Source organism: Danio rerio, chromosome 11, assembly GCF_052040795.2.
Source record: "Danio rerio strain M-AB ecotype USA chromosome 11, GRCz13ab, whole genome shotgun sequence".
NCBI lineage: Eukaryota > Metazoa > Chordata > Actinopteri > Cypriniformes > Danionidae > Danio > Danio rerio.
Genome location: NC_141031.1, coordinates 5,113,791 through 5,130,000, shown reverse-complemented (window position 1 = coordinate 5,130,000; position 16,210 = coordinate 5,113,791). Strand labels below are relative to the sequence as shown.

General features: G+C 35.7%; 1 protein-coding gene across 1 annotated transcript in view; it reads left to right on the top strand.

The window, feature by feature from the left end:
* Positions 1 to 7,780: 7,780 nt before the first annotated feature.
* Positions 7,781 to 16,210, top strand: part of LOC137490698 (bis(5'-adenosyl)-triphosphatase-like) — a 746,092-nt gene continuing 737,662 nt past the window's right edge. The window contains exon 1 of the transcript XR_015502303.1: positions 7,781 to 7,814. The gene's annotated coding sequence lies outside the window, so the exon portion shown is untranslated. The remainder of the gene's footprint in view (positions 7,815 to 16,210) is intronic.

The window sequence follows — 16,210 nt, the reverse complement described above, 5'->3', positions numbered from 1 at the left end:
TAAAACGTTAAAAAAATCTACATTAAAAATCTGTCATGTTCTTCTACAGCCAGTAAACTGAGATTTTCCAAATTCTCTGCGTTACTTCTTATTTTTGTTTTTTACCTCACTGTTTTTCCCCCTCATCAGTTTATCAGACTTTTATTTTAGATCATTGGTTCAGTATTTAAATTTTTTTTACATTAAATACAACCACAGCTATCATTTTTCAGTCTCATTCTGAAAACGTACCCCTGTATACATTTCTGGAGAGCGGCAAATACATCCCAGGAGCTACGTTTTGGTTTTTGCGAATCCACCAAAGGCTGCTGTGTACACTTTTTCAGAACTCAATTTTCTTTCACGAGTGCCATTCTCATCGGCTGTTCTCGTGTAAATCCACCAGAGGCCGCTGTCGACTGACAGATCGACTGACCCACCATCCTCCTTCCCTAAACCCAACCAATAGTTTTTTCAAAATAACCGATAGACCAGTTTGTCTTGAGCTACTGGACAAACTGGTAACAGCAGGAAAGCGTCCAAACAGAGGTAAGCGGTCAGCTGGATAGCGTGAAATGAAATGGCATTATACTGTCTCGTTGCATTCAGACCAAATGAGCCATACGTACTTCTAGCTACATAATTCATAATCTCTAGAAATGTATATAGGGCTACATTTTCAGAATGAGCCTGTGTTGACATTTTTCTGCTTTTTCTTACTGTAAACATTACAGATTTTGTTTCCCCAGTGTACACATGTGCTTTTCAATAGTGATTTCAGTTCTGTGACTACTCTTCGTGTCTTTAAAGTATGTAACGCAATATGGATTGTGTACAGTATATCTCATGGTGGGTAGCAAGAAGTGATTAGCACAATCGCCTCACAGCAAGAAGGTCGCTGGTTCAGCCAATTGTCATTTCTGTGTGGAGTTTGCATGTTCTCCCCGTGTTGGTGTGGGTTTCCTCCAGGTGCTCCAGTTTCTTCCACAAGTCCGAAAACATGTGGTAAGCTAAATCGTCCATAGTGTATGTGTGTGAGTGAGTGTGTATGGATTTTTCCCAGTGATGGGTTGCAACTGGAAGCGCATTCACTGCATAAAACACATGCTATATTTGGCAGTTGGCGAGGCAGTGGCGCAGTAGGTAGTGCTGTCGCCTCACAGTAAGAAGGTCACTGGGACGCTGGTTCGAACCTCGGCTCAGTTGGCGTTTCTGTGTGGAGTTTGCATGTTCTCCCAGCCTTTGCATGGGTTTCCTCCGTATGCTCCGGTTTCCCACACAGTCCAAAGACAAGTGGTACAGGTGAATTGGGTAAGCTAAATTGTCTGTAGTGTATGAGTGTGTGTGTGAATGTGTGTGTGGATGTGGATGTTTCCCAGAGATGGGTTGCGGCTGGAAGGGCATCCGCTGCTTAAAAACTTACTGGATAAGTTGGCGGTTCATTCCGCTGTGGCGACCCCGGATTAATAAAGGGACTAAGCCGACAAGAGAATGAATGAATGAAAGTTGGCAGTTCATTCCACTGTGGCCTCCTATGAATAATAAAACTAGGCCGAAAAAGGAAAATTAATGAAGGAATGAATGTCTCATGGTGTCCTTGCAGTTCTGTTAAGCCTCTTTCTGCAGTAGATCCGTTCACTTTTTAGTGTGTTTTGGAAGCATATTTGCAATTGAAATGTGACCCTGACGACGAAAGCATCTCAAACTGATTACATTAATTTCAGTAATGCAAATAATCCTCAAACATCACCATAACTTCTTCTGAATCAATAAGTCAATTGTGTTTTAAAATTACACGCTTAATACAATGCAAGGTTATATAAAAGAATCATGGAAGTAGTGATTATTTGGAGTACATGTACGGTTCGTGGAAGGTTTTTTTTTTCCACTGCAGAAATGAGAAAAGGTTGTACAGTTGCCCATGTTCAATGAATTTAAAAAGAGCCTTATGTGAACAATTGGCATCGAACAATATGAAATATGAGTGACTGCTGACTACACAAGCTTAGCCCTGTCCTGATTTTAGTACAAAGTCTCTTATGAAGGCTGTATGTTTCTATTCATTTATTAAACCTGTGTTTTGTGTACGTCTTTGTCCTTAAACCATTGTGGCTTCTTTGTTTTGTCCCAACCTATCCATCGGTTGTACTGCCTATTTTTCATTGTAAAAAAACAACAACAACAACAGATAAATGAACGGGTAGGGCTGATAGAGGAAGACATGACATTAAAAGGCTGCTTCTTAAACTGAAGTGTGCTGTCAGCGTAGACCAGAGGAGATTTTTATTGGCTAGGAAAGATTGCTCGTCTGAAGAACTCGGCTTTGCACTTCTTGACATTGGACAGACGTTATATAAGAACAATAGGATCCTATAAGGTTCTTGTCTACTTACAAAGGCATGCTAATATATACAAAGCCATTCAGTTTGGTTACACCCTGAATATGCATATGCTACAATTATTACCTACATTAGAAAATAAAATGACTACACTGTAAAAGAAAATATGATCAATTAGTCATGACAGGATATGTTTGTAGGTCATTATAACTTATTTATCTAAGTAAATTATGTTCTAACTTAATTTTGTGTTACACAAGCTTTTTTAAGTCGGTTTAACATAATATAAGTTCAATGGACTCATAAGATTACTTTGATTCAACTTAAAAATTGAAGGCAAACAGGATTTTTTACAGGGTAGCTCTAATAAATATTTTTTCAAATAGTTCCTGCTGTTTAATAGGGAGATTTCTTTTTATATTATTATATTTTATTAGTTATTTTGCAAGATACTGTTCAGCTAAAGTTAAACTTAAAGGCTTAACTGGGTTAATTAGGTTAACTAAATTAGGTTAATTTGTTAATTAATATCAATATTAGTTATTTTACATTGATATTAGTTAATTAAAGAGCCCATATTATACATGAAATAGGGTCATATCCTGGTTGTAAGGGTCTCCAACAACAGTCTAATATGCATGCAAGGTCAAAAAACACTTTCATGGTCTTATAATCTGCATTTATTTTTAGCTAATTATCCCAGCGACTCCTGTATGAATCGTCCAGTGATTCATTTGTTCCCAAACCCCTCCTTAGCGCGGAGCTAATCTGCGCTGATTGGACCAATGACAGTCTGTCGCGATTGGTCGACTGCCTTCAGTCAGAGAGGGAAATGGCCAATAGCTAATCAGCAATTTAAAAAGTAATCACAGTTCATACACGCTCGATAGTGTAGACGTGGATTTTAGCTGCCACACTATGGCGAGTGGATAGTGCCACGGATAACCGAACGAAGGAGACAGTCGTGTACTCGCCATACCACACACACACAAAAACACACACACACCTCCGGATGACAACGCTCCCGCTTCCGCCCGCACCCGCCAGGTTTTAGCCTGAGAACCCGCTCCGTTTTCTGCCCGCCGCGCCCGGTCCCGCTAGAGCGGAGAACACAACCAAAAATCACCCAGTATACAGTCCAGACAGCCAAGCTGTCTGTATAGACACACACACACAGCACAAAGCACACAAAGCTCGTTCGTTCGTTCGTTCGCTCTCTCTCTCTCTCTCTCTCTCTCTCTCTCTCTCTCTCTCTCTCATACGCGCGCGTGCGCACTAACACACACACAAGCACCACGCAGACTCTCTTTCTAATTCGCATAGCAATATCCGTGATATTGCTAGACAGCCCGCTCCCGTCCCAAATTAAACCCGTTACCGACCACTCCCGCGATTTATTCGGAAATTTATTAAATTTCCGAATAAATCGCGGGAGCAGAACTCTAGCACGGAGCTCCATAAACAAACAGCACGCGTCGCGTTTTTAACGTGACTTTGCACGCGATAAGATAAAATATCCAGTTAACCTGATACAGTACACGCGGTTACAAGTAACAAATCACAACTAAATACATTTGCAAGCTAGAGTAAACGAGGCAACAACTTTAACCGCACGTACTTACACTTGAGAAATGGAAGAAACCCATCCTGACGTCCATCAGTTACTCTTTACTGATCCTTCTTTTAACAAACTCAGATGAAGTATTCTTTGTAGCATGTAGCTTCCAGAAGTTTCCAACTGCTTGGTTATAATGCTGATGTTTCATCTTTGGGTAGAGACTCAATATAATGTCCATCTGCAGTGTGACTTCAATCGACCGGCATGTTTGTGTGCGTGTGTTTGTGGGTGTGCGTGTGTTTGTGGGTGTGTGTGTGTGTCTGGGTTTCTGCGTCAGAGGGCGGGGCCTCAGGTTTGAAATCTCCCGGGTTTGCGCGTGCACGTGAATAACTTGGTTTCGTTCGTACGTCATGACGAAACACCTAATGAGTCGGTATCAAGGCGACTCGTTTGAAGCACTATGAGTCGACTCTTTTATAGATGAATCAACCGTTTTAAACACTGTACACTAACAGATTTAAGCCTTAGCTGGATACTTCACTTCACTTAGAGCTGTGTTACACACTACATGGAGGGGAATTTTCAAAAACCCATAATATGGGCTCTTTAAACAATAAATTATTGGACAAAAGTGTTTTGTTACACTATGTAGACAATCTGAAGGGGGCTAATAATATTGACCATATACTTTTTTTAATGTATTGTTTTTATTATTCCAGAAAAAAAAAACTAAAGGAAAAAAGATTTTCTCCAGAAACAAAACACACTACCTGACAAAAGTCTGGTTGTCGATCCCAGTTGTAAGAGCAACAAATAATAACTTGACTTTCAGTTGGAAAAGTGGCAGAAGGTAGATTTTTCAGACAAATCAACTGCATCCCAATCATCACAAATTCTGCAGAAGACCTATTGGAGCCAGCATGGACCCAAGATTCTCACAGAAATCAGTTAAGTTTGGTGAAGGAAAAATGCCAATTTGGGGATACATTCAGTATGGGGGCGTATGAGAGATCTGCAAAGTGAACGACAACATCAACAGCCTGAGGTATCAAGACATTTGTGCTGCCTATTACATTACAAACCACAGGAGAGGGCAATTTCTTCAGCAGATTAGCGCTCCTTCTCATACTTCAGCCTCCACTTCAAAGTTCCTGAAAGCAGAGAAGGCCAAGGTGCTCCAGGAATGGCCAGCCCAGTCACCAGACATGAACATTATTGAGCATGTCTGGGGTACGATGAAGGAGGAGGCATTAAAAATTAATCCAAAGAATCTTGATGAACACTGGGAGTCCTGCAAGAACATTTTCTTTGCCATTCCAGATGACTTTATTAATACATTGAGTCATTGCAGAGATGTATGGATGCAGTCCTCCAAGCTCATAGGAGTCAGACACATTATGAAATCTTTTTCCACTGCACCATGACTTTATTCTATACTGTACACTGTAAAATGACAAGACTTTTGTCTAGACCTTTTGTCTAGACCTTACTGTCCTAATGAAATAAGTAAAAATCAACGCATGATCATATTTTATTTTGGTTAAATAAGCGTAATCTAGAACCATTTGCCTTTCATTTAAGCCACTTCTGATACCAAACGACCAACTAGAAGTCAAGTTATTATTTGTTGTTCCTAAAACTTAAATAGGCGGCAAGACTTTTGTCGGGTATTTTACACACTGTTAATGATTTTTGTAAATGACACAGTATTTAACTGTGATATTAATTGAATTTTCCTGTAGGAGTTATGCAGTATGCTACTGTATTTTAAAGCTGTGCTGTGAAAATTACTGTATTTACATTAAAAACATATACAATACTGTAAATACATATATAAATGCTGCTATAAATGTAAATAAATGATTTACATGATTGATTCACAGGAAGGTACTGGCAGACTAATTACTGTAGACTCTACAGAAAAATTGTTGTTAGAGTAGAAAATTTGGTAAAAAAATCTCCTGTTGAACAAAATTATTATTCAAATTTCACATGAAGGCTAATAATTTAATTTCAACTGCATAAATTATTCATAAAATCAGAAGGAAAGAAATAAAACTTGAATAAGGAGCACTAGGAACCCTGACTGCAAGCTTAAACTTGCCATAAACTGTAAACGTGTCCCTCAAATCTGATTGGTTGTATGAAAAATTAGCAAAGATGAACAAATATGACTGTGAACAAAATGAAGTAAATACAACTATACACTCCTTTTATAATAAATTATTATATTGGCTCTCTAGTACTTCTTCATTCCTACACTATGTAAAATGCTTGGTTTCACACAATCGATTAGAGTTGGGACAACATAAAGGAATTAAGTTATCTTAATTGTTTTAACAGATTTAAGTGGATTAAACATAAAACAATTAAGTTGTCCCCAAAAATCCTCAAGAGTTGTGTTGTTTAATTCACTCTTTCATTTTCCTTCGGATTAGTCTCTCTTTCAGAGGTCGCCACAGCAAAATAATGACCTTCCAGCCACAACCCAGTATTCGGAAACACCCACACACTATATAACAAACACACACGCATACACTGTGGCCAATTTAGTTTATTTAACTCACCTAAAGTGCATGTCTTTGGACGGTGGGGGAAAGCGGAGCACCCAGAGGAATCCCACAGCAAAACAAAAACAAAAAAAAGAGTAAATTACAAACAACTTGCACAATTCCCTACAAAATCGCCATCTTGAAACAATATTTTCTCATGTAATTAGGTTGATACACTTCACACAAATCCTTTGTTTTCTTAAACACAGTTTATAATGATTACTTACTATTAAATTAGGGAGTTTCTTTGCCAAGTCAGAAAATCATTAGATGGATTTATTTCCGTATTAAGCAAGAATGCCACTTCAGCATCTGTTATGATTATTATAGCTTGGCTTCCAGGAATCCACATAAACTCATGACATATATTTGAGCTGCTCTCGGAGCCACTCGAATTAATGTATTAACGTAAGGGGGATACAGCAGCAAGCTAATGGCTGCCGGTGGGAGGGGAAATAACAGCTGCCAATGAGAGTGCACTTTTATGATAAGTCGTTCTGTCATATCCAGATGTTGCCCCATTTATCCGACATCTGCATTACAGTAAATCAATATCCCCCCCGATGCAAAGCGAACAACAGACAAACCCTAAATATGCCATTCGTGCCATTATTCACCGTAGTCTCTCTCTTAATGTCATTTGCAGTATAACAATAACTTCTTCCTTCGCCTTCCTGAAAATTTATAACTCGTAGCCATAAAAGGCCTCATAAACTTTGCAGCTGCCAGCCCACTATCTTTGACTCTTTTTAGATTAGTACAAAATGTCTTCAGTGGCTAAGTTTAACTAAGTGTTTAATTAATAGTCGTGTCATATTCCTTGGGGAGGTCTCCCTCAGTTTTAAAGCCAAATCAGCTGTCCGTTCTAATTAACTAAGCTAATCAATTCCTGTACAATAATCAATCGGTTCACTGCATTCGGACACCTAATGACTTCTGGGTTACTGGAAGTAGCCTATTTATGTCTAATATTGTTGACAGCAGCAGTCAAGACTTTTCTTTAACGGTGAATTTGAAAAAAAAAAGTTAAATATAAAATCATGTCATTGCACCAGACAAAAAAAAAATGAGTTACAAAACATACAAAGCATATTTTATAACCTGGCTAGCACATGCTAGGCTATTTTTCATTAATGTATCCACTCTAACTTCATGGAATGTATCAATATGCAATTTTAATAATGCAGAGCAGCATCTAACATATAAAAAGAAAGTAAAAACTGAAGTTAATGATTAAAAATCTAAAGACTTTACATTGCACATCGTCAATGTAATTGATTAACAATTGATGGGAAATGTAGTTCTGTGGTGCATTGTGCTTTGTTTCCGCGGCAACCAAAAAAACTACGCTTCCCACAATCCCCTGCACAACCATCGACGCGGAAGGTGAGTACATGTGTTTTGTGTGGAGGACGTGAGATGTCATTTCGGGGGGGTGTTCGGGTTTCTTTAAATTCCTGTTTAATAATGCGTATGTGCTGTTTATGTAAATGTATTGTGGTGATAGATAGCTTGTTTCACGCGTTATGTCAGCCGCGCCAGGCATATGTAAACATATTACTCTTTATTTTGTGACAGCGTCATGCAAATCAGTTAGATGCATGTGATGCTGATGAGTCTTGCTCAGCAAGAAATGTTTCAGTGAGTTTAATGAAAATAATCGCATAAATTCAGGCATGTTAAAGCTAGAAAGGGGAAAAAAACTCTCGAATGCAACAAATGTTAGTTGATTATTAGTATTTACTGTTGTAGCCTATTTAAATGTACTATTAAAAAGCTAATTTTCTTATTAAACATTTGTTAAACATTGAACCTAAATGAAGTAACCAATAAAAGTATAGAAAAACACATAATTATTATATTCTCATTATTTAAGGGAATACATTTGGTGATGAAATGGTCCATTGGCAGGTGTTAATATTAAAATATATATTTTGTTTTGAAAAAAAATTATATATATATATATATATATATATATATATATATATATATATATTTATATATATATATATATATATATATATATATATATATATATATATATATATATATATATATAAGCAATTCCATGCTACTGTCAACCTTCCCATAAAAAATAAAATGTATATATTTTACCAAAATACGGAACCCGAAAATACGGAAGTTTTTTGTGTAATCAAGTATTTTACAGTACTTTAGAAATACTCAAAAAAAGTATCTGTCAATGTTTTCAAACTATTATATTTGATTTACCAAAGTCACATCCATAACGGAGAGATGTCACATCCATAATGACACTTTTTTTTCCTCATAAATGTGAAAATAATAAATAAAATAAAACCAATCATTTTTGTTTTATAAAGAGAACTTTTATCCGTTTGATTATCATTGTTTCTATTGGATTGTGCAGTTTAATTCACAGAATGTCTACAAAATAGAAACTTTATTTTCCTCATTTAAAGTACAAAACATGTTTACAGATTTATATTTTTTGGTCCTTTAACTATGTGGTCAGTTGTTCTGGAAAATATAAACAAAAGTTTAAATATAATGTTAACATATACTCTCAATGCAAATTTAGGTTTGCGTTTTTACTTCAAATGTCACACCCATAATGCTGGAATTGCTCATATATATATATATATATATATATATATATATATATATATATATATATATATATATATATATATATATATATATATATATATATAATGTATTATATAATGTTATATAATATAATAATATATATATGTCCACAGAACAAGATTTGCAAAGAAACTTGATTAAAACGTCAGTTCCAACTCTCTGTGATCAGCTGCACCTTAGGAATGGGTTTTAAATGTTTCAAATGTCATTAAAACAGTGTGTGTTTGTAATAAAACCATTAAAATCATTATGATAATCATAACTGCTGCTGCATGTGTTTTATGTGTGAAGATCGCATGCACGACAGTATCAAGTGTGCACAACGTAGACATATTATGTGCACACAACATTTAGAATATATATATATATATATATATATATATATATATATATATATATATATATATATATATATATATAAATATATATATGTATGTATATTCTAACATTTTACCTTTTATAAAAACGTTTTTGAGATCACCTGTTTGATTCACATATATCTGATGAGAAAATGCAGTGTCCTTGAGTTTTTTCCTACTCAGCAGAGCTGAAAGTAATTCTTAAATAGGGTAAATAGCAGTTTGCTTCCACAACTTTTATGCTTTACTTTAAACATGATGGGTAAAATGTTGTGATAGAGATTAGCTAATATTGTTTTAAATAGTATGTGCATACAGTATCACTTCATCTATTATATAAAAAGGGTTTGTCTGAACGTAGTAAAAGCTAGTTGTAGCCTTAATTTTGAAAAATGGTGCGTAATTTTTGTATCAATTGATTTTTTAAATTTGAAAGGTACAATATAATAGTAATGGACTCTTGTTTACTAGCCTGTGCAAGCGGCATATATGTTGTGTGCACAATAAGAGTCTGTCATGCATATGCTATACTATGTTGTATGCACAATGTGGATGTTGTGTGCACATAATATGTCTACATTGTGCACACTCGATACTATGTCGTGCACGCGATCTTCATGTTGTGCACACATAAAACACTTGCAGCAGCAGTTATGATTATCATAATGATTTTAATGTCTTTATTACAAACACGCACTGTTTTAATAACATTTGAAACTTGTAAAACTCATTCCTGGGGTGCAGCTGATCACAGAGAGTTGGAACTGATCTTTTAATCAAGTTTCCTTGCAAATCCTGTTCTGTGGACATGTTTATATGCATTACTATGATTAAACGTGCCTGTCAATCAGTTCGGTGGGCAGAGAAAACTGCACTCCTATAAGTTTTAAGTGGGCCTTATATTCACTGGGATTTCGATCCTATTTTGATGTCAGGAAATTTTAAAAAGTTTTTATATCACTGAAATATGCTATTCACCTTTATTTGTATAGGGCTTTTACAATGTAGATTGTGTCAAAGCAGCTTCACATAGACAGTGGATATGACAGTGGATAGACTATACCTAAACACAGTTTGGTCCAAACAGCTTACAAAAGTTGATTTTGCATCATAGGTGCCCTTTAAGAGCTCCCAGCTCTACTTTGTACTTAAGAGGGGAAAAAAAAGAGTCTCACCGTAAGTGCATTTCTTTTAGTAAATAAGGGCCAAAAGTTTGAGTGTATAAAGGCGTGGGAGTAGGAGCAGAAGGTGGAACCGGGTGTCCAGCTGCATTTTTCATTAGAGTAACTTGATTAAATATATTTTAATTACCTCTATCTCAGCGGTGCGGTTGAGAGATGTCACATGGCTCCTCCTTTTAATGTCTGCCATCTGTCTGGATGCCCTGAGAATATAAAGAGAGAAATGGACCCCAAAATCTCATTTAACACTCGCATGCTAAGTCAAGAGAGGTTCCTCCAGAAGTCTTATCATCTTTTTAGTATTGTTTTCTTGCCACTATATGATCTTGATATGGATGGAAATATCTAGCTTTTGCATCGCTGTGGCCTTCTCCTTGCTTAAAGTCTGCATGAACCAGATGCGACCATTTTTTTTTCTTATTGAAGGGCTCAAAATTAAGCTTTTTGCTTAGTAGCACTGGTGCCTACTAACTTTAAAAGTAAAGTTGCACCAGCCAAAATTTAGTTGCACCCACCAAGAATTATGTGCACTGTTACTCCAAGTTTTGTATTAAATTTTACTGCATTTGGAGTGATCCGGACGATTAAATGAAGGGTTAAATAAAACATCTCGCACTTAAAATGAGTAGATTCAGTGGCGAACACTGTTACCTGAAAACTTCATCACACAAACTTTACAGTGAGACTTCAAAAAGTGTATTACTATTTAGATGTGCTATTATTTGTAACTTTAGGTGGTTTCTAAAACAAAATCTGTCAGTGTAATTTTTATTCACTCATCTTCAGCGCGGCTGTAGCTCCCCGTAACCTAAAAACAAAAGGCATTGACTGAATGATTGACAGCTGATATTAACCAATCCAAATGTGTTCAGTTCTAGATCAGTGTGCCAATCAAAAGAGCTTGAAGGCGGGGCAAGCATTGCTGGATTTGTTTACTGTAGAAAGTTGACATGTAAACTGTTTTAAGCACTATGCGTTTCACATTTTTGTTGCAAAGATGCATTCTGCATGAATTTCTCCTAAATCCGTGCATGCGGTGAACATTTTGCAGTGAAAACCAGTCGCACAGCAACAATTTTATGCTCCCAAATATATTTTGAGGTCGCATAGATAAAAATTAGGGTGCATATGCGACCAAAATGGTTGAAATTTCAAGCCCTGTATTGTGATGCAGTTCCTAGAGAAACGGAATGTCATAAGATGACAGTGGGCGTTGGGCTGGGTGATGGCAAAAATTCAAATAATAATTTTCTGCATCAAACGATGACGATATTTATATTGATATAAGTTGTTAATACTTCCAGCTTTAAAAGAGTATCCCAACAATGATTGAAGCCACAAAGATTAGACGCTGCATTAAATTACATTTTATTAACAAAAACAGTTTACACATTACTCAGATTTTTGGGAGATTCCCATTTTCTGTAATATACTTACAATATACAATATAAAATATAATATTCTGTAGAACTGTAACTGACTGCATATATACAGCACACAAGCAAAAATATACTTAAAAGCATTTTCTAAAAATACACGTTACAAAAATATGTAACAATTACATAAATATTTTAAAATAAATGTTTTGCTTAATCAAAAGTGGTAAAAGAGCAAATATTGTTAGCGGGAAAGTGAATCAAGCTCGCTAAACAATACTTGATGACATGCCATATCTCTAATTCAACATTCCTGTTTTTGCATAGGTCTGCTGTGTGATTGGCTATTAGATCAATATCGAGTAAAAATGTTCTAAGCTTATTGTTATTGACATAAATTTTATCGCGATTTGATATGATATTGTTTATTGGCCCAGCCCTAAGTAGGCGTGGCTTGATTTTTTCTATTGCAAGCTGATTGGATGTAGTAAAATAGCCATTTCAGTTATAAGATCGAGAAAAGGGTGTTTGGAGAGTTAGTACAACCTAACAGACACCTCCTTATCTCCATTTCTGTTTCTTGTCATAGTGCTGTCAAAACTGACAGTTGGAGGGGCGTAGTTAAGTATGTTAGCCACGCCCAATACCTCAGACAGACAATGGCTGTTTCTCAATACCAAGAACTCAGAGAACGGACTTGTGTTCTTGTGGAGACCCGTCTTGCCAGATGTCCTCGGAAGAACCAACTCGGGAGCCCGCGAGAACAGAGAACGCGTCCTGTGAGAAATGAGATGCTGTATTTTTCTTGATGGTCACATGACCTTCACGTGTTTTTAATGGAATATTATTTAAACATTACAGCATTCATTCAACGATTTATTGTTTTTTTTTTGTTTGTTTATTCTTTTAAAAATATATACTATGCATAAAAAACATTATAAATATACGTTGCACAATACAAATAAAATTGATTTTAATGAAAATTTCAGCAAATAATCACCCTTAATGTGTTTATTCCTTTATTAAGATGTCCATTTTATTTAGGGAAACTCCTGAGGTAAATAAATGATATCTCTGAACTTTAATAATAAATCTATATTAAATGCTGCGCTTCCCACCTCCAGTCGCAATGACTTTTGGGACTTCTAGAGCGAGATCGTTGCCAAGTCTGCATCGGTGTGTCCTCGATAACAAGAACACATCCGGGAAGTTTCACACGTCCTCCGTCATTGCGGTCTTGAGTATTGGAACTGATCTTTGGCAGCTGATGATGACATTACACAAGAATGCAAGATCGCTGAAGAACGCATATTGAGAAACAGCCAATATCTGAGAATTTAACTGAAAACAAACAGGAAGTGCATTTTCAGATTTCAATTAAAGAGATTACAAGGGCAAACTTTTTTTGTTTCTTAGTGACATGCGCAGATGAATTGTTCAACATAAAACTAGCAATGTGAGCTAGCAAAATCAGCATGGTTAGTTTTGATTTCATGTAGGCTTTAATGGCAAATCCGAAACCTTTAGAGATCCTTTACAGCTGAAGCTCAGTCAGCAAGTACAGCTCATGCCAATGTAAATGAGTAGATTAAGTGAATAAAGTGGTGAAATGCGGCCTCGGTGCTCTTTGACTCTCTCACGGAAACGCTACGCGGAGATTTACAGACAGATATGTATAATGCAAGAGCGCTGCCATCAATTATGCACCTTTCATTCATGCCACAGCAATACCTAATTGATTTGATTCTGTTTGCTTCATGTATAATTGAATAGGCACAGATCCTGTGTGTGGCTTTAAGCCACTGGATGTTTGTGGCGGGTTGGCGATACATGATGTGGCTTCGAGTTGGGACATTTCTCTTCTTCGTCATGTGGATTTTTAGCTCTATTTAACAGAATATTTCACCCAGAAATGAAAATTACCTCATAATTTACTTACCCTCAAACCATTCCTTGTGTATGCGCAGTTTTGTTTAGTAGTTTTATATTTTGTTCTGGCTCTTCCATGCTATGTAATGATGTTGGGTAGAAAGTATCGTTATCACAATAATGGTATATGTAATATATGTATAATAGACGTTGTTTAATATTATTTATTATTATTATTTATTATACACTAGTTGTTTATCTAAATTGATTAATCAAATGAGAACTTACTATCTTTATCCCCACCTTCCCAGTAGTTGCTGTTAAAACATGTACTGTAGACGTGTCAAAAAAAGCTAAGTAATTGATATTTTTTGGAATCGAAAGCAACATATAAATATCATTGACTATTGATTGTGAGCTATTTTACCTTCATCGTGATGACTTCATCCTCATAGTCCAACATATACTGGTGAATACAGTTTAAAAAATTTAAAATATAACAAAAAATTGCTTAAAATATGTTTTACTTTGAGCCACATGCATTATTCAGTTGTGGGTTTTTCACAGACTTCAAAACTTGATGGTTCTGTGGGTCTCGTCTGTCAAATCTGAACTTTAATTTGTATTTTATACTGGATTCAAGTCAGGTGATTGCCTGGGCCATTCCACAGCTTGATTTTCTTTCTCTGAAAGCATTTGAAAGTGGATTTGGATTAGGGCTGTGCAATTAATCGAAAATCCGATTTCTATTTCGATTATGGCTTCTAACGATTATGAAAAACCATTAATCAAGATAAACGATTATTGCATCATATACCAAAAGCGCGAAAGACCGCGTGCTTATGTGAGTGTGCAACACGTGCACACGCATAAGCCCGCGGTCAGCATTCGGTCTCATTCGCACACTGAGACGAGCCGAGGAGCGCAGACATCTAAAGTATTCTTAACATGAGCGCTTTAATGGTCAAATAGATATCAAAACGCGGTAATTAGTGATTATTCATATTAACCCTCATTTGCGTAATAAACAAACGAGTTGAGAATCAAAGGACATATTAAAGAGAAACCATTAAAGTGACAGTGCGAAATGCTGCCGCCTGTTTTATCATTAATCAAACGACGAGAACATCCCTTACTGCTCCTGACTGAAGGATTTTTGTAGCTTAAGTGTTTTTCTTAGGGTGAAGATGCTTAAATCACAGTTTGTTTTATATTTTTATTCTATTGTATTTATTTCTCTTTCCTTTGCAGGGTGGAAAATAACTGTATGCATGTATATATATATATATATATATATATATATATATATATATATATATATATATATATATATATATATATATATATATATATATATATATATACAGTTGAAGTCAGAATTATTAGCCCTCCAGAATATTAGCAACCCTTTTCCTCCAATATCTGTTTAATGGAAAGAAGTTTTTTTTAACTTATTTCTGAACATAATAGTTTTGATATATCATGTGTAATTACTGATTTCTTTTATCTTTGCTATGATGACAGTACATAACATTTTACTAGATGTTTTTCAAAATACAAGCATTCAGATTAAAATGCAATTCAAAGGCTTAAATAGAGTAATGAGACAAGTCATTGTATAACAGTAGTTTCTTCTGCAGACAATCAAAAAATATATTGCTTAAGGGGGCTGATAATATTGACCCTAAAATGGGTTTCAAAATAATTAAATCTGCTTTTAGTCTAGCTAAAATAAAACAAATAAGACTTTCTCCAGAAGAAAACAAATATTAGAGGAAATACTGTTAAAATTCCTTGCTCTGTTTAACATAATTTGGGAAATAGTTATTTAAAAACTTAATTAAACAAATCAAATTAGTTTTCTTTGCATAAATTCTTTGGTTGTTACCAATATCTGGAGAAAATTTCAAGTCAAACATATTAGAAATATGTTTTCTGAGAAATATTGTGGCATCTTCAATACTTCTTTCCCCCACTATATTTAAAGTAAACTCAACTAATAGCTTTATAAAGTGTATTTTTCAAAATCCTTCAAAACCAACATACATAAGTGAGTCATATCTTCTAAGAACTTTGTTGTAAACAAGATTTTCTTTCCTTTATCCTGGACTGTCTTGTGCGTCATTGTAACTCCCTAAACTTGCTGTTTCTGACATTGACTGTTCACAGAAGTACAGCAAAACAGCGTTTGGTTCCTTTCTTCTCTTCTCAGCGTTTCCCCAAAGTCATGTCTTTCAGGCTTACGTACCCTTGATTTCAGCTGATAGGGGGTCTTCTATATCCTGACCTTTAAAGGTGAAACGGGCCTGCTCAGTCAGTCTTTCCCTGCTCTGTGGGAGATGCGAGTGCTTTGAGGAAAGCAAAAGGAA